Genomic DNA, 19970 nt, shown 5'->3' with positions numbered 1-19970 from the left:
TAACTTGGCATTTAACCCAGCTATATTCCAAGAAAGTAATGGGCCGCCCCCTAAGGATACAAACTTATTAATAACGGAAGTGGATTGGGGAACAGAGCTAGCAATATTCGTCGAAAGAATGGGATCCAGACTCTGGTCTGTGTCAGTATAAAAACATTTATTAGAACCTGGATCCATGGGCGGGTTAGAGATAGTACTAAACCCAGTACAACAGCTATCGTCACTATGCAATAGAATCCCTTCATCTATAGAGCCGTTGGCCCCCAGGCCATCATGTCAGTCAACATTATCCAATACAGACCCATCCTCTCTGTTGGTACTCTGCTGGTCACACTTAGCCCACCCTGGACCATACAAGATAGATTTTCTTAACTGGATGGGAGATCCATTGGGGGGGCATGTCCTGAACTCCAAGATAAATAAATTCTCCACAAGATCACTGGAACAAAGACATAATTCAATACAATCGGTAGGCGACAATGGAGAAGTCAGTCTTGTAGCTCTGATAATGTCATCTCTAATGACAGAGCGACAACCTCTGACATATCTCAACCAGTGGATCGCCTTATTTTTCATTGAATCAGCACTTTCAAGACACTGACTATTGCATAATTTGGGAACATTGGTCATAAAAATGTTCTTGTTGGTGCAGCTAATATCAGCAATCGTATAACGATCCACACATTGCCCCCTTTCTACTAGAGATCTCTGGATGGGACTGGCAGGGATTCCTCTCTCACCTTCATTCCTCTTGTAGTTCAAATCAGGCCTGCTCACCACAGGCATTTCCCGCCTCATCCCGCGCACTACCATGGTACAACAACCTTACCGAAGGTTTAAACCTGCTTTAAGAAGCGAATAAATCTTCTTGTAAATCATTTTGTCTCCTTATAATTTTGTCAGTCCAAATAGCATGGCCCCTGTGCCAATCTCTCACAGATTTCGCTTGCACTGTCTGAACCAAAATTCAAAGAAGTACCCTTTTGATTCGCTCCTGCCATCCCCTCTCCCCCCACCCCCTCTACCTTGTCAGAGTTGTAAGAGTTCTGACGTTTCGCAGGTCCTGTCCAAGATTTCCGTGGTGCTGGCACATGTAGTACTGAATCAGTCACGGCCGGCAAAACGGGTGGGTTGGTTCGCGCGCGGGAAGAGAGCGGGGAGCGGGGTGGATGAGGGAAGTGGGATGGTAATCTTCAGTAAAAAATAAAAAACTTGCTTTCTCCAAAACCGCATCACCCGCCGCCTCAGCTCCTGCTTGCTCTGGAGTCCTGCCGCCCTTTTAGGCAGCCTCCCTCCTCATGGGCCCTAAGCCAATCGCAACGCTGCAATGGCAGCGTTGTGATTGGCGAGGAGCAGCGGACAGCGCCCCAGCTGGGCCATTTTCTCTATGTAGGCTGCATGTAGCAGCCTACATAGAGAATAAGGGGGAGTGCGCAGGACTGCTTTGTTCGGCCCTGGGGCCGACCAAACAGTCTGTACCCACAACATGGGTAAGCCACTCCCCCCCTGCCTGCGAGCAGCACCGCCCACCCACCCGCCCCCAACCAGGCACAAAGGCACTTCTGCTTTCTCGCAATGCAAAGGAAAAAAATCTGGAAAAAGAGATATGATGTAGTGATAAAGAATGAAAGAAAATAAAAGGGTTAGGGGAGGATAGATCTTAGGAAAGCAAGTAAGAAAATAGAGAATGAGAGAAAGGGAGACAAATTTGAATAAGAAAAGAGAAACAGTTGGTGTGAGAAACAGTATAGAAAACACAAAAGACATACTTACAAAAAATCTGAGACATATGTGAAGTGGGGGGAGATGAGGCCACATGGGACAATGATGAGTCCAGACTCCGAGCGGGAAGGTGGGAAGGTGGGAAGGGAGACCAACCCAAAGAGCAGAAGACATGAGGGAAGTACATCAAGCAAACAAAACCGGCAAAGGGAAAAGGAGGATTAATAAGCATGCTGAGCAATTGAGTGAAGAGACAGTATCTGCAATCAAAACTACATTAGAAAAAAGTGTTAACAAGAAAAAACAAGAGTAAAAAACTCAAGCCAGACTAAATCAAGAACAGTTATTTGTTCTGCGATGAGGAGGTGTCCATAAACTCTGCTTGGCAAGAGTTGAGGAAGCTTTTTTAGCTTTATGGGATCTTCATTATAGTAGTCTTATTGTTGATGGTCACCTTGAATAGGCAAGGATGGAAAAGACCACATTATGCACCTATAGAGCGAAGATGTGGTCTCATTGCTAGAAAGTCACGACGCCTGTCAGCGGTGGGTTTGGAATAGTCCTGAGAGAAAAACAGAGGATTTCCTGACCAGGTAATATGGTTGATTGCTCTGGCTGCAGATAGGACTTTAAGTAAGTCAGTGTATTCTAAGAAATACAAGAGGAATCCTCTCGGTTTCCGCTCTATAGAGGAGCTCATTGAAGAAATAGGGCCCAAACGGTGGGCTCGCTGTATGTTGAGAAGAGTACCCTGTGGTACGTTGAGGACCTTTGGAAGAAAGGATTTGAAGAAGTTGATAGGGTCTGAACATTCAGAACCCTCCAGTAATCCGTAAATACGGAGGTTGTTGTGGCGATTCCTGTTTTCAAGATTTTCAACTTGTTTTTGGAGCGTTGATACTTGAGAGTGGAGAGCCTTCATCTTGACGTGAGATGAGGAGAGCGATTCAATGCTATGTTCCACTGTTGTCACTCAGTTCTCCAAACTTGACCAATTATCAGTTAATATTTGTAACTTTGAGTTAGTCTCCTCCACAAAGGGACAAAGAGCTCTGATTTCCTCCAATAGTAGATCTATAGAGACTGAAGAGGGTTGTTTGAGGCAGCTGTAATGGTGAATGATGTGGCACCCTTAGGTGAAACATTCATTAAGTTATCCATCGCAAAGCAGCATATACTGAGTAAGAGCAGAGAATGAGGTTAAGCTTGATTTAAATGATCCCAGTACCTAGATAGGGAGGATGAAATGCAGCAACCACTGAATGAAGAAAAATCAGTTGTTGAAAAACACAGTTGGTAAGTGTTAAAGACTCCACAGGATTGTCAAAAATAGGAGTGCGAATGGAAAAAATAAAGGTAAGTAGTAGCGAGCCTCCCTGTTCAATTATGAAAGAGGTACAATATTCTATTATGTAAAGTAAACTCAAGTAAATGCCACAGTAATTTTGAGGCGAATTTCATCCTGCTTGTAGGTTATACAATGTGCGTTTATTCCCTACACAAGTAAAATGGAGCCGGTGCAGAAAGGAGACAAAATTGAATCAGGAGAGATTGGTGACCCAAGGCTGTTCAAGCTTGCAGGCAGGAATTGAGGAAAACATAAAGCCTTTGAATTTTATATGAGGTTCAGGCGCACAAGGAAATAATGATGCAGAAAGAGCCTTTGACCCAATTGGGGGAAGCAAAGTCCATATGCTGAGGAGCGAAGTTAACGAGAGCTGCTGAGGCGCATATTTACTATCAAGGAGCCAGGAGTGAGGGAACTTTGGGTACAAGTGTAGAAAGCAATAATCCTTCGTGGAGAAATGAAATTAGTTGCAAATGCTGAAGGGCATAATTAGAATTAAGGAATTCCGTGACAGGAATCCGACAAAGCGCAATTCAAAATGGCGGCTGCTTCAAAAACGGAACCGCTCTAATGCGTGAATGGAGGAAAAAGCAGCTTACGTTGCAGTGCGGTGAATTCTGAGTGTACCATAATGAGCAGTGACATTTAGGCTGTCTGCGCTCACATTCTGGAAAACCTGCAGGCGGCAGGGAACTTGTCAGGTTCGCCGTCATCTTCACCGTCCCTGGAGAGTCAGGGGCTGGCGGCCATTTCCCTCAGGCGCTAACCACGCCCCCTGAATTTTCAAACTATAACATCTTTCAAATGATCATTCTGCTTCCTGGCTTCTATAATTGTCATCTCAAGTCTACAAAATAGCCTTCTCTGCTTATGCTGCCAATACTGACATTCAATTTCAATTCAACAACCCCGTTGTTGAAATCTTCTTTGACCATGAGCAATAGAAATATCAACCCCACCGCCAGGTCAATGAAGCAAACATCATGCAAGTTAAGCACCTCCTTTAAGCTATGCTAAAGATGTGTCAGCAATTTGCACGCTGCTGATTTATATGTGGCCGAAAAGGACACTTTGCAAGGGTTTGTAAAGCAGCAGGCAGAAGAAGGGTATCACTTGTGGACCAAGATCCAACTGAGATGGAACACAAAGTCTTGATTGTGGAAGATGTGTACAAATAAGAGAATTCTATGTGTGATACAAAAGATGCTAGAGGGAGATGTCCCAATGCCACATTAAATGTGAAAGATAAAAATGTCTCTTGAAGGACTCTGGGTACTTGAGCACCATTGTGCTGAAGGGCCTACTCACCCTTGCCATGGCCGGAAGAAGAATTGGAGCCCAAATATGTGAATTTGAAAGCCTATGAAGGAGCCAGCATATGGGTGACAGGTGTAATGATTGTGAAAGTCAAGTTAAAGAATCATGAAACTTTGGTAAAGGTTTACATTCCCTATTGTGGCCAACCAAACTTTAATTAATCATACAACTAGTCTTCAAACTCCTGGTGGATTACTTGTTGCACTTCCAGTACCCAAGTCCATGGCACACTCTTTGATGAACTTTGTGACTAATTTTCCTTGATTAAAATTTTATAGCTCTATTGTTCATCATATTAGTAGTAATAGAACTACTAATGAAAATGTTCCCTCTGGTTCCATTTAGACATTACCTACAGCCATGCATGTATCTTTATTTGACACTTGTTTTTTTGTCTTCATAATTTGCCTTCAATTATTCATTTTAAACATTAATCATGGTTTCAGTTCAGATATGGGATGCGCTTTACAAGTAGCTCGGTATGCATTTACTTTTCTCAACCAAATACCATCCACAAATTGATGGCCAGACAGAGAACATGAACAAAGTTATTGAACAGTAGTCATAATTGTAATGTAATAGGGAAGACTTTTTACCAATGTCAGAGTTGATGAATAACAATTCTTGGCATTCACAATGCCTCTCTCTTCACCAATTCAGAACTCCACACTACATTTTTGCCTATTACTAGACCTTTGGCCCCATTGGTCCTGATGTAAGCCAGTGCCCATGCAGATTTTTTTGATACAACTTTGTTGAAATTTTCTTAATGGCGAAAAAGTTAACAATTCTAATTACATTGTATTTAATTGTCAGACACACAACAAACTCCTGAAAGTGTAATTACACAATAGCTCTTAAATGGCTAACCTCTTTTCTGGGGCAAAGAAGTTTTCAAGTGAGCGAGGAATCATTTTGCTCTGACACTTTATCCCTGGAATATGGAGCACCTCAATGATCATTGTTGAGCCCCATTCTGTTTAACATCTATGTGCAGCCCCTTGCAGACATTATAAGGGAGCATGATTTTTCCACATTATCGTATGCTGATGAAACTCAAATCATCATCTCTTTTACTCTTGGTACACAAATACTCTCCTCCAAACATAAATGCTTGCCTAAGAGACGCTATCAACTGGATGACAAGCAATAACTTAATACTCAATGGAGAAAAAACGGAGGTTTGGTATTTGGGAACACTCCCACTCTTTGGTCTGAACTCCAGGGGCTTAACTATCTAGGTGAACTTCCTCCTACTAAAACAGGAATTAAATGTTTGGGTTTTTGGATAGACAGTCATCTCACCATGGAGGTTCAAGTAAGAAAACACCTTCTCAGGGTCCTTAGGAAACTTTTGAGTTGGCTCCCCCACTACTGAAAGAACCATGGTCCACAGCCTCATCCTATCTTGCCTCAACTACACCAATTCAGTCTATTTAGGAAGCCCTCAGTATGTGGTCAAGCACTTACAGATGGTCCAGAATGCCGCAGTGCGAGTTTTGTTGAAATCCCCTCCTCCCTTGTTACCCTGCATTGGGTGCCTGTATGTAAAAGAATCAAGTTAAAATCCCTCTGTCTGGCCCACAAAATGATGCACATTTCAAAATTTGCAAGCATACGTGACAAGAATTTTCAATTCTATTAAGGACACGGAGGCGAGGATTATGCTTCTCATTTCTGTACTAAGAAATTGCTCAGCAGCTTATCATATTACAATGAAATAAAAACCAAGACTACAATACCCAGGAACCCACTGGGTATGACGTAATAACCATAGAGTGTCTTCGTATAAAAGGTCACCAAGAGAATAACACATCCTCTTTCTTTGGTAGTTAGAACAGTTAGAAGAAGAAAAATAGTTCAACATCTGGGAAGAGCTTGGAAGAAAACAACGTAGCTCGATCACTGCAACAAGAAACCAACAGGTCGGAACAGCTGACTTGATGCTTGAGTCGACATCCCAAAACCGGAACCAGCAGGTATCCAAAAGATAGTCCAAGAAAAAGTAGAAGAGCGCAACTCACTTTGGATCAGAACCTGAAAAAAGATATAAAGTCGTTATATACAATTCCTAAATGAAGGAAAAAAGGTATAGATACTAAGGGGAGGGAAGAAAAAAACAAGGAATTCATCCAAATTACATCATAACAATACACAAGAAATATAGAATGGAAAATTACCATATGCAAAGATATATATGAAAAATACATGACAGAAAAATGGGTGGGATAATCCTCGCCTCCGTGTCCTTAATAGAATTTAAAATTCTTGTCACGTATGTTCGCAAATTTTGAATTCTATGTCAGGACCGGAGGCTCCGATTATGGCTTGTTCAAAGCAGCGCCACCACAACAGAAGCAATATCCAAAATAGGTTTATAATAAAAAAGTTTTAAACATAGAGTCAGTTGACCAATCAGCTGCTTTCATAATATCCATTAAGGTCACTCCCATAGAAAAAACCTTGGAAGCCATTGCTCCACGAGTTGAATGCGCACCAAAAGCTGTAATATCAATACCTGCCTCACCCATGAGCCATCTGACCCATCTTGCTAAGGTAGCCGGGGTCACAGGGCGAAAAGGTTTTTGCACGGCAATCAACAATTGACCATGCATATCTTGTGGAAATTGAGCAGTACTTACCTCATAATCCTTAATACATTGCACTACACAAAGTTTTGGATTATTGGGAAAACTCGGGTAAGTGACTGAGGTAGTATTACACTTAGTACGTCTGGAAATAGAAAAAGTAACTCCTTCAGGTGAAATGGTACGACCTGCAAGATCTAGCGCGCGAACATCAGAAACACGTTTGCAAGAGACCAGCCATAACAACATAGTCAACTTTGCAGATAACTGCTTGCGGGATAAGGAATCGTTGGAGGGCCAAGCCTCCAAGAAACGTAAGACAATAGAAACATCCCATAGAGCAACATATTTCGGACAAGGTGGTTTAACCAACCTGATACCCCTGAGTAATTTAGAAACCAAAGGATGTTCACCAGCAGGTTTACTATTAATAGGAATATGTCCTGCAGAGATGGCAGAGCGGAAATTATTGACAGTCCTATATGCCAGCCCGGAGGAGGCAATAGATGCTAAAATATTTACAATCAAAGAGACATCTGCTGAAGAGGGATCCACTTCCCGTTGAGCGCACCAATCACACCAACGTTTCCATGCTGCAGCATAACGTTTGTGTGTGTTAGGAGACCAAGCTACGTTGATAAATCTGGAAGCGTCTCGCGAAAGGCCTGGGATTTGCCAGCGATCCCCAAAACCCGCCGTGCCACCAGAAAGAGTTGACCCGACTCTATTAGAGGATAAGCATTGTTGAGAGGATCCAATAACAGATTCCACAGCTGGGGAAGAAGAAGTGGCACTTCACAAGACATCTGCAGAAGAACTGGGAACCAAGCCTGAGCCCTCCAGAGAGGGGTGATCAGAATCAAATCCGTCTGATAAAATTTCATGCGTGCCAGAACCCTGGATATCATGACAAACGGGGAAAGGCATAACACAGAAGAGACAGCCATGTCTGTAGAAATGCATCCGTGGCCTGAGCCTCTGGATCCGGACGCCAACTGAAAACCGAGGAAGTTGAGTGTTGAGTCGAGAGGCAAAAAGATCGATCTGGCAGGGGCCCCACATTCGAGACAGGTATCTGAACACCCGAGGGTGAATTCTCCAGTCGCTGAAATCCCGAAGATGACAAGAATTCCAGTCCGCCACCAGATTGCTGTGACCCGGCAGGTACTCTGCAATCACCGTGATGTTTCTCTGAAGACAGAAGTGCCAAAAATCCTTGGCTATCTCTGCCAGAATCTTGGAATGTGTCCCCCCTAACTTGTTGACATATCGAACCGCTGAGACATTGTCCATGCACAGGAGAATGCAACAGTTCGTCATGCGTGGAGACAGACAACGGATCGCAAATGACCCCGCCAGAAGCTCCAGACAATTGATATGGAGAGATAATTCCTCCGAAGACCACCGGCCTCCCGTGGACATTGGACCACAACGGGCTCACCATCCCCACCGACTGGCGTCGGATTCTATCACCACCTCCGGGGACACTCCGAATAGGGCTCGGCCATTCCAGGACTCCATGTGTTCCAACCACCACAACATCTCCCACCTCGCTTCCTCTGAAAGAGGAATCTGATCCGAATACTGGAGGCCTTTCTGGAGATGACGGATTTTGAGTCGCTGGAGCACCCGATAATGGAGAGGACCCGGGAAGATGGCCTGAATTGATGAAGCTAACAGACCAACAATCCGAGCTATAGATCTCAACGACACAAGCTGTTTGTGTAAAATCAATCTCAACTCCCGTTGGATTGTTCTGATCTTCTGAAGGGGCAAGAGCAGTTGGCAAGAGAGGGAATTGATCAGAAAACCCAGAAATTCCATCGACTGCGTGGGACGGAAAATAGACTTCTGAGGATTCACTAGAAATCCAAGTGACTGTAAGAGATCTATTGACCATTCCAAATGGAGCATTAACAGACGGGGACAGTGAGCCATGATGAGAATGTCGTCCAGATAAATTATCAGACAAACACCCCGAGCTCGCAGTGACTCCACCACAGGCCTCAGAAGCTTTGTTAAGCACCAAGGTGCTGACGAGAGGCCGAACGGGAGAACCTTGAACTCGAACCAGACACCCTGCCATTGGAATTGGAGAAACCGGCGATGAGGACCGTAAATGGGAATCAACAAATACGCATCCTTCAGATCGAGACGGACCATCCAGTCCCCTTCCTGAAGAAGATCCCTCAAAAGATGGATGCCCTCCATCTTGAAGTGGCGATAGACAATCCAGCCGTTGAACTCTTTTAGGTTGAGAACTAACCTGGAACCGCCTCCTTTTTTCTGAACTAGAAAGACGTTGCTGGAAAAACCCTGACGATGACGGGAAGACCGGACAATAGCCCCTTTCCTCAGGAGGGAGTCTATTTCCGTGGAAATAATCGCCTGATCGTGAAGGGAAAAATACTAGGGGAGAAGGAGGGAAGGGTTGACTTGGGCAACTGAAAAACTCTATTCTGAAACCTTTGACAATCTCTAACACCCATGCATCGCTGGAGATCAAAAGCCAATTGGCAAGAAAAAACTGAATCCTGCCCCCCAACACGACTTCTGTAGCCGAGAGCAAGCTCACCTGAAGCGGAGGAATCGTGATGTCCTCCTTGATTACCACCATAGCGTCCTTTCCGGAATTGGTGTCGACCTTAATGGGATGGGTAGAAGGAAGGCTTGTTGGTGGTGTAGTTGGGATCTTGACCTCCACCACGGTGGGACTGGAAACCACAATGGGTGGATTGGTTAAAACTGCGGCCGAACAATCGTCCCCTATATCGTCCGGCCCATCCACAAACCGGGCGAAAAGCCCGTCTAATAGAAGCTTGAGGCTTGTCAAGGCAACTGAAAGTGGCCACAAATTTCATTAGTTCCTTAAGGAAAGGATGACCGAACAATAAACCCTGCGCCAAAGGACCAGATTCAGAAGTGGAGAGTTCTGCCAACTTTGGGTCCAACTTCAACAATATAGAACGTCTGCGCTCACAGGACATGGCACAATTGACGTTTCCCAATTGGCAAATAGCCCTTTGAGTCCAACCAATCAGGTCATCTGGGTCAATGGCGGAGGAAGACTCCTTGGTCCGAAAGCCTAAGTCCAATATTTTTGTGAGAGGTCCCAGTAAGTCCAGTAACTTATCTTGGCAAGAGCGCCATTCTCTATCAATGCCACTTTTTGGGTCCTGGGCATATTTTTTAAGATATGTCACCATAGTGGGATCCACCTCAGGAGTGTCCGCCAATTTGTCTGCTAAATCAGGCCGTGGACACTCAGATCGGAGACGGGTACGCACATCCTTGTCAAAAGGTTGACCAATGTGTGTCTGGACGTACTCCGCCACCTACTGAGACGGGAGCCAAGAAGAAGAATTAGGATGCATGATGTCGGAAGGTTCAAAGGTAAGAACTTGGGGATGTCACGGCGCATCAACAAAATGCTCCTTCGGAGCCCTCTTACAAGGAGGAGGGGAAGCAACCTCATGGTCAGAGGAGGAAGAAGGAGAGGTACCATCATCGTCTGTCTGGCGAGCTGGAGGGGACGAAGGCTCCCTGGAAGGCTGACCATGGGAATGCTCAGAAGAGAGGGCCTTAGCAAGCTTTACAAAATCAGACTTATGCGGATTAGCCATTTTGGAAGATTTAGAAGACCTGGAGGACTGTGAAGATTTAGAAGATTTAGAAGACTTAGGCAGCCAACCCTGCTGCACCGCATATTGGGACAAATGGCGTTTTAAGGGTGTAATAGCGCGAACCAGCGCTTTATTCACAGACTTTTGAACACCCACGTCAAAAGCCTCTACTAAATCCTGTTCCATATAGCCAGAGGCTTCCTCATCATCATAATAATAATATTCATCTTCCTCAAAATATTCAGCCATGGCAGTACCTGGCACTAATAAAGCCCACAAGAGGAAGTAATAATTACAGGAAAAATCAATATGCCAAAGCACAATAAGGGGGGAGCGGCAGAACCCCGTAGGCAACCTGAATTATTTAAATGTGGAGGGAGGGCTTGCCAATAATTATAATCCAATCTAGGCAGCGCCTATGCAGTATTATCCAGCCCCAACTGTGTCAGAAATACAGCAGGACGTCAATAGGGGCAAGAAAACAGGCTGTGGGCATGCGAGCAAAAGAAGCGCTGCTCTCGCGCTGATTTTCTGAGGAGAAACATTGTTTGTAAACAAAGAAAATTGCCTCCGCGCATGCGCGGTAACGGCCGCCTGAATTCATCAAAAGAAAGGACTACGCAACATGCGCGTAGCCTTTCAGCCCCGTTTTCTCCCGCTCCACTTAATTAATGAGGCGCGGGTGCACCGCGCCCGAACCGGGGAGGCAGACACACGCTCCCTGCAACGCTGAAGTGAAGTATGCAAACCCAGTCACACACGCGACCATAATAAGCAAAACGGAATGCACACACTGCCAGTAAAGCAAAACACAACGCTAAGTTCAGTAATAGCAATGCCGTGCTGCAGCAATGAAGTACAGAGAAAATAGCAGTAGAATAGAAATAAGAATGCACTTAACTGGCTGCGGAGCAGCAAAGAAAGAGGATGTGGTATTCTCTTGGTGACCTTTTATACGAAGACACTCTATGGTTATTACGTCATACCCAGTGGGTTCATGGGTATTGTAGTCTTGGTTTTTATTTTATTGTAATATGATTGGCTGCTGAGCAATTTCTTAGTAAAGAAATGAGAAGCATAATCGGAGCCTCCGGTCCTGACATAGAATAAAAGTCCCCCTTTAATTCAGAGATTGTTAACCCCTTACACTCCCAAAAGACCATTGTGCTCCGCAGAACGGAGGCTTTTTTTGATACAGAGAATCAAGAGGGTGAGAAGTGGTGGATGTTCCTTTGCCTTTCTGGCAGCTAAACCCTAGGACTTAATTTCCCTATTCTTAAGATTGACCAACGAAGACACCAAATTCAGGAAGCTTCTCAAAACTCACCTCTTCGAGTGATTCACCCATGGTGCGAGCCATAGGAAGGACATGACTTCAACGCTTGGAACCCTGTTGGGTAGCCATGCACTTTATAAATGCCTAGCACAGCAATATGGTGACTGATATCAAAAGAATACAACCAATGTTTTCAATGAAAGGCAAATGTACAAATACTCAGATGTATGGTAGTCCATAGAATAATCCTAGTATTCTTTTTTGTTAGAATAGTCGTAATCTGATGTAAACAAAACTCAAGTGGCTAATTCATCAATATTTCAGTCTCTTTATGTCAAATAAGTAGGTGAGACGATCTTTAGGGCTGTTGGTCAAGAAACCCAAATGGTAGACCCTCTTTAAACCCAAATATGGAAAGAGGTATATACATGGTGACGATAATATGTAAAATCACTTAACATAGAACCAAATGTAAGAGTGCTCCTCAAAAAGGTAGTAAACATCCATAGTACAATGTGAACCAGTTACTTACAACCTGCATGCAGGAAAATTTCAAAACATGCCACTGCAAATAATCAAACCTGAAAGGTACTGCAGTAATTCAGTCATACCTAGTTTTTTATGTCCTATCTTTAGATTCGCTGAGGCAGAGTAGTTTTGGGAATAATTTTTGGACCTTTATTGAATAAAAAAGATGAACAACTTATATTAGCAATGTAATCATCTGAGTAGGATAGTGTTTCCTGTTCATGGATATAGCCTGAAATTGGCCACTCTGTAGAGGCCAAACCACTTATTTAAAGGGACCTTGCAGAGAGCAGTTTGACCTGTACTCAGTATACCTATTAGGGCAACCCAATAATCTCCCTGGAGACTGAACATACACTCTTTTCAGAAACGCAAGAAACTCCTGAAGGAATGATTACACAGTAGCTTCAATAATATGCTGATTGGTGTCAAAACAATCCAACTAATGATTACAATGAAAAGATAATGCAAATGTATATTATTATATGTAAGATGTACTGAGGCAAATTGTGTTTGAAGTCACATCGAATGAGAAAGTATTTATACTGTTTAGTGTTTTGAATACTAAATCATATTTTTAATAGTAATCAGCCATATCACATCATAGGGTCATTAAGAAAGCATACACACTGGCATAGAGCCAATATGTTTTTCAAAGTTCACATGATCATGGCCTTAGTCAGTGGGAAATCTATTAAATCATCTAATGGTCAAAAGAGTGATCCTTGTATTCTTTCTGGTAGATGAGTTGTAATGTGATGTAAACAAGGCTGAAGTGGGTAATTTGTTGACGTTTCGGTCGCTTTAAGTCAAAAAAGTATGTGAGACCATCTTCAGGACTGGGTGTAAAGAAACACAAATGGCCAGCCCTCTTTTAATCCTATTATGGGAGGACATTTAGGAAAGTGCTCTTTTTGGATGGTCACCCTCCCCCCCACGCTTTTTGCTCTGGATGCTGTAATTTTAGAACTCAAAGAGCACTGGGACCTGCTAACCAGGCCCCAGTGTTAGTACTATTTCCCTCAAAAGGTAATGTGAATCAGTACACACAAATGCAATATACTTTAACCCCCCCCCTTGTAAGTTCAGAGTGTATGGTACCAGTGGTAACCTGGGCAACGGTGTTAAAGGGGCCACCAGGGCTGCAGCACTATTTGTGCCACCCTGAGTGACCCATTTAAAGTGAAGTCTACAGGGCTGCTACTGCAGCCTTCACGAGCAGCTTTTCTGCTCGGGTACAACTCTGCACACACCATGTGTGACAGAGCCACCTCACTGCCTTTATGTATGTAAGTCATCCCTAAGGTAGGCCTAGAGCCCAGGAGGCATGATGCATTATCTTGATGATGAAGATATGTATGTACAGACATATATACTTCTACAGTAACCTTACTATTCAAGTTTACTGTAAGTGCACTGCGGTTCATAGGTTAACATGGACTGGCTACCAAACAAAATCGAGATAGCCAGGTCCATGATGTAGTCTGACCTTCTGATTTGGAGTTGTATTACTCCCAGAGGACATGAGACAAAAGGCCTGGGCAGGAAGGAGGGCACATCTCCGCCCTCCCAGGATGGCTAGTGAACGATCAATCAGGGCGAGTCTCAGCACTCTACAGTGTTCCCAGGACCTCTGGAAGAAGATTGACCCAGCTGTGACCTTTGCTGGGATCAAAGATTGTTGGTGGTCTGGCTGAACACTAACTGCTTCACTCAACGCCCCACACTGAGGGAACTTTTTGCATCGCCCCCCCCCCCTCCAATCCTGTGGTGCAATTGTTGGGTTCTTGCATTCCAAAGACTGCTTTGTTGGCACGCCTGGTAAAGCCAGCAACTGCAGTCCTGTTCAGCACCATGTATAGCCAGACAAACCTCTGCACCTGAGATACCCGAGCTAGGTAGAGCTCTTCTACCAGGTGATTCCTGGTCCAGGGGACCCCCCAAGCGTCACCTCAAAGGGGCTTCTCTGAACTCAACCTGCAAGTTCTGTTTTGTCAAGTCCTGTTTTTGACAGCTCCTGCGGCTCTTGTTTAACACCAAGGACAGCCAAGTCACCTCTGCACCTGGACTCCTTGGGCAAATAAAAATTGTCCTAACTGTCGAGGCTTGGTCTATGGACCCGCAAGACCTTAACTCCAAGTGGGTTCCATTAAACTCACCCCGTAAGTGACCGAGTGTCACCTGCGATTTTCCGCATTGACAACAATGCAATGATGAAGATTTAAGCTCTGCAAAGTATTGATTTCTTGAATACTTTAAAATCAATAACTCTGGTTATCCGCCTTGTGTTGACTTTGCTTTGGTGTCTAAATTTCCATGAAAATAAGCTCTATTTTTATAAATTGGTGTTAGATTTTTTTTGAGTTGTGTCAATTACTAATCGTCAATGTTGGTACAGTAAAATGCTTTAGACATGTTCCTCTAAGTAAGCCTGTCTGCTCTTTGCCACTGTACCAGGAATGAGAGAAGGATCACTAGCGTGAATTAGAGGTCCACTTTTGGGTATTGTGTCAATATTACATGGTAAGGTATCCCAGCCACACCACATAATATTATCACCTTGCTACAAGAAGTATATACAAGTATATATTAATGAATATTTAAAATCACATACAAGTGACTATGTAAAATCACTTAACACAAAACCAAAATAAGAGTGCTTATCAAAAGGTGGTAAACACCTTGAAGTACAATGTGGACCAGCTACTCACAACCAGCATGCAGGAAAATTCGAAAATATGACACCACAAATAATCACTTCTGATAAGTACTGTAGTAAATACAGTCCTGATTCTTTTTTTGTTAAGGCTCTCTAGATTCGCTAATGCAGAGTAGTTTTTGGAGATAATTGTTAGACCTTTATTGCCTATTAAAGACAGTCCACTTGCTATTTTATCAATGTAAACATCGTTGTAGTCTCTTGTTCAGACAAATGATTCAGTATTGAAAACACTGCTCAGAATAAATTCTTTCTCATTCGATATGACTTCAAACAGAGTTTGCCTTGGTACAATGTATATGCAATAACTTACATTTTTCAGCATCCTTTCATTGAAATGATTGGCTGGAATCAATTGTGCAAGTCCTCCATAAGGAGCTTCTTGTGTTTCTGAAAAGAGTGTATACCTAGTCTGCTGGGAATGATTGGGTTGCCCTAAAAGGCATTTCTGGCATTTTATTTTCTGGCACAGGAATTTACAATGGCTTGTCACTTGCATTGGGACAGTAACGGTGGTGGACGATATAGCTGCTAGAACAAAAAAGAACTGGTATTATTTCTCCTGGCGGATACTCTATTATTGTCATTCTTCCACTTGCGTAGGATGATGTAAATAAGTATTTCTTTTCATTCAGGACTCTTTAGTTACTTCCAGAGGCCAGAATACATTAACTTTGTCCATTGTATGCTCGAATCTGTGTTACATATGGATATTTGCATCAAGCCATACTTGGGGCAAACTAAATATGATCTATTTTTGTAATGTTTACGAGAAATGGATTGCATACCGTTTTCTCCACTTTCTAAATGAGGAAGATTAAATTACTTTTGGGGCAAAAATAGACTTGTTTCATTTTTTGGAACAAATGTAGCTTAAATAGCCTAAATCCAGCGTGATTGTTTTTATTTAATAATGTATTACCAAAGATCAACCTTGAATAGGGGTTAAGAACTCAATTATACAAATTAAATGATTTATGAGGGTAAATATCCTTCACAACAAATTTTTTATTACGAATACTTTTACCCCGCATACAATTTCAATGCATGGTGTTTAACAACGCAGTTTTTTACCCTGCATACCATTACAATGAAATTACTATTACCACGCATCTTTCACTACGCTAATTCTTTGTTATGGTATGCAGAGACAGTAGAGATTGGCTCCTTGTATGAGAAGTGGGTGTTGAGCGCTTTGTCTCCAGCACGTGAGGAACACTTTGTTTGACCACAATATGAAGCACATGGTGAGCGCCTCAGTTTTCATACTTTTTCTGGACAGAGATCAGCGTGTCTTCAGTGCTTTCGCCAGCGAAGCCTCTGGTTTTTAGTATGACCCCCTCGCCCAGGGACGCCACGACGTGCAACTGATGAAAGGGGAAGGGCTGTGCTGAGGCACCATTCTGCTGCTTCTGACATTGTGCCGGCTGCCGACAGTCCCCTGGCGAGGTCCCGTCTGCCATGAGAGACGTCACGCAGAGATCAGGACTCATGGTCCTCCTAACCAGGAGAAAAAGCGAGTCCCCAGGGACCGCCCTACTCGCACCAGGAGTGGAGGTGGTGGGTCGGGCTCTGGGAGGAATTTTTGACGAAGAGGGGTGCTGCACTGATTCAGTAGCTGCAGGCTAGCCAAAAGCTGAACTGGTGATCGTGCACAACGGGGACCAGGAGAGGTCTCCCCGCTAGTGTTTGCAGTGTGTGCACCCCCACCGGGCCATGTTGGGGGCCTTTGTCCTTACAAGGCACCTTTTTGGCTTCAATGGTGGCATTACGGACGGAAACCTCGAAGGAGGGCCCCCTGAGCGATGTGTAGTACTGCGGCAAGATGAGCAAAGGTAAGTCAATATATATTCACATTTATTTTTTGTTGTACTCTCATGCGTTTTTAAATTATGCGTTGTAAATGTACATTTAATAGATTAAATATAAATTTTGTTGTATTTGCTTTGTTATAGTAACTTGCGGGGTCATTGCATTTGCGTGGTGAAAAATTTGTGGTAATGGTATGCGGAGTGTTTGTCTGCCTGGTAACGTCATATATTCATCTATGAGCAACAAATGCGTACATTCAACTCAATTTGCCCACAGTCTGCTCATTCTATTTTTCCTCAGCTCAAAAGCATTTTTGTTAGGGGGACTGGGGCCTGTAATGTTGCTCCAGTGACGTAACTGGAGCGCCGGACTGTGGCACTATGGGCCTGAAACTGATGTGGTTAGGAATGCCTCCTAACCGCATTTGCTCTGCCCAAATCAGATCGGTAACGTGTCTTTCTGACCGACTCGGAAAGGTTTCTGACCGACCGAGTACGATGCGAGGTAGGAGTTAGGAATATCCCAATCTGAACCCGATGGCATTTGGAATGACTGAGCCGTACAGAGCAGAATCGTACATCTCTATGAGCCGCGTTTCTGAACAACTTAGTACAATGATGGATTTGGACAGCCTTTCCGAATCATGCCGTCCGACTCTAATTGGCAGTCGGAATTAGACTTTTGGAGCCCTTAGTGGGCCCCCCTGCGCCCGGAGCCTCACCAATCGGGCAAATTGGGGTACCCATGGGTCCCCCCCCCTTACCAGCCATGCACAGTGTGGTAGGAACCAGGGGGTGCCCGCCACAGGTTGTCCGATTTTCTCCAGCCACCCCTTTCTTCAATGGGAGCCTATGCATTTGGTTGGAACAAAGGCTCCCGTTGAAGTTAATGAGAGTCCAACCAAATCGTATCTGGAAGCATCCAAATGCATCATACTCGGCCGGTTGGACTCTCTCGATCCGATTTGGTCGGAAACCATTCCCAAACCCATTTGCTCGGGAAGCTTTCCAAACCGCATCAGGATCTGGCCCTATGTGTCAAGCAGAGGTCATCAGTAAAAACACCCCCTGATATCCATGGAGAGTGGAACATACCCCAGGGTCATGTGAGGGAAGTAATAAAAGACAGGGGGCTGCTAGGCATGGCTATTGGAGAAGTAGTGGAGCAAGCTAGCCGAAACAGTCCTTCCTGTGTTCATATTATATTGGCTGTTGCCCTCATCATTTCCAGGCCTCACGTTTCTTGGCCTCAGGTTGCAGTGCTCAAATACCCAACACCTAAGTGTTGCCACTCATGGCCAGCAACACTACAGGGCCAAATTACTTTTCTTAAGTCCAACGCTCCCGTTCAACGCTGCCTCTAAAAACCACCGGCTTTTGTTATTGTCCCTTCTAGAAAAGCAAAACTATTACATTATGAGTCCTCTGGGGGCAACTTTTTTGCTTTTTGACAAAATTCCAGCGGAAAGGACACTTTAAACCCGTTTCGCTGTCTCCACCCAACCGTCTTATGTCCAAATGCACTTTATAAAACAGGCAAGAGGCACGAGTTGAGGTCCAGCAGCGCCCCCACTCTACAACACTAGGAGGCAGCATGACACCGCACAAAGCTCGGGCTGCAGCAGCAGCGGCGGCTACCGCAGAGCCAGGCTTCCTGCAGCTCCCACCTCCCTCCTTGCGGCTCTCACGTCCCTTGCTTCCTCGCTTCCTCGTACGCACGGCATTGAAATCCGAGCACCGAGCACCCCGAGGTAAAGCCCGCGGAGTCACGCTGACCGCCCCGTGTAGAGAGACATTTTAATGCATGCGTCTGTCTGTCTGACCAGCTGCTTGAGGAGGCGAAGCCGGGGCGTGTTAGAGGAGAAGGCGGCCTACGGCATGAGTCTATGGCGGAGGGTGAGGTTAGAGGGTAGGGGGCGTGGGTTGCCCAGAGGAGAGGCGTGTGAAATTAGGAAAGGTGCGTGGTGGAGAACGTGAGATAAAAGGTTGGCGGCTGCGTTTTTATAGAGAGAGTGAGAAATACACAGCGGGTGGGCAGTATGGAGGACGGGCATACATTCTGGTATGCGGTTGTGCAGGGATGAAGCTAGGCTGGGTGTACGAGGGCTAGGGAGCAGGTGAGTGCGTGGAGGGTGCGCACTGTGGAGCGTGGTTGTTGGCGTTGCTGGGCTCGGGCTGTGTACGCAGGAAGTGCCGGGTGGCCATGCAGGAGGCACAGTCAACATGTTGGTTCTCTGTGGAGGATGAAGTCAGATATTGTGAAGGGTGAACCGTTTTTAGGAGGGTGCTTCAGGTGAGCTGAGTGTGAACATGGGGACATCTGTAGGTTTGTTAGGGTGCTAAAGATGATTTACTTATTGCACGAGGACACCCGCCAGATGAGGGCGACTCGAGAGAAATGGAGAGGCGCAAGGCATGCCTGCACTGTCAGATATGGAATGGATGGGGCGCAGGGCAGCCGTGCACGGCCGTGAGGTAGAGACACGGGGGCAGGGTTCCCAGTGGGAGCCAATGCAAGGATGAAGGCTAGACACGTAGGTGTTGCAGGAAGCACACGCCAGGGATTCAGGATACACATACACACAGCGCATAACAGACAAGCAGTCGGGGTAGGATAGACGTGCATGTGGTGCAGAATAGACCATGCATGACATGAGGTGAGGATTATCATGGGCGAGAGACATACACGAGGCACAAGGTAGACATGCAGGAGCTGCAGCATGACCATGCAGTGATTGGAGGATACAGCAGATTGGATGGAATGATAGACATAAACAAGGTATAAGACTGACAGCCAGGGGGTGCAGGACAAGCTCACAGGGAGGGCAAAACACACGAGAAGAGAGCAGGATGTACATGCAGTGACTGCATGAGAGCTATGTGGACATGCAGAGTAAACATGCGGGGAGTGTAAGTTACACGTATGTGGTGGCTTAAGGATAGGCATGGGAACTGTGGAAGATACATATTCAGGCAGTGCAGAATAGACATGGGGCTGGTGCAGGTCAGGCCCAAGGGACGATGCAGGATATACCCGC

General features: G+C 44.9%; 1 protein-coding gene across 1 annotated transcript in view; it reads left to right on the top strand.

The window, feature by feature from the left end:
- The first annotated feature begins 18555 nt into the window (after positions 1-18555).
- The window catches only part of TP53BP1 (tumor protein p53 binding protein 1), a 956094-nt gene continuing 954679 nt past the window's right edge, over positions 18556-19970 (top strand). The window contains exon 1 of the mRNA XM_085644315.1: positions 18556-18683. The gene's annotated coding sequence lies outside the window, so the exon portion shown is untranslated. The remainder of the gene's footprint in view (positions 18684-19970) is intronic.

Source organism: Triturus cristatus, chromosome 3_1 (assembly GCF_964204655.1).
Source record: "Triturus cristatus chromosome 3_1, aTriCri1.1, whole genome shotgun sequence".
NCBI classification, from domain to species: Eukaryota; Metazoa; Chordata; class Amphibia; order Caudata; family Salamandridae; genus Triturus; species Triturus cristatus.
Note: the sequence above shows the minus strand (reverse complement) of the source record. Positions and strands in the feature narration are given on the sequence as shown.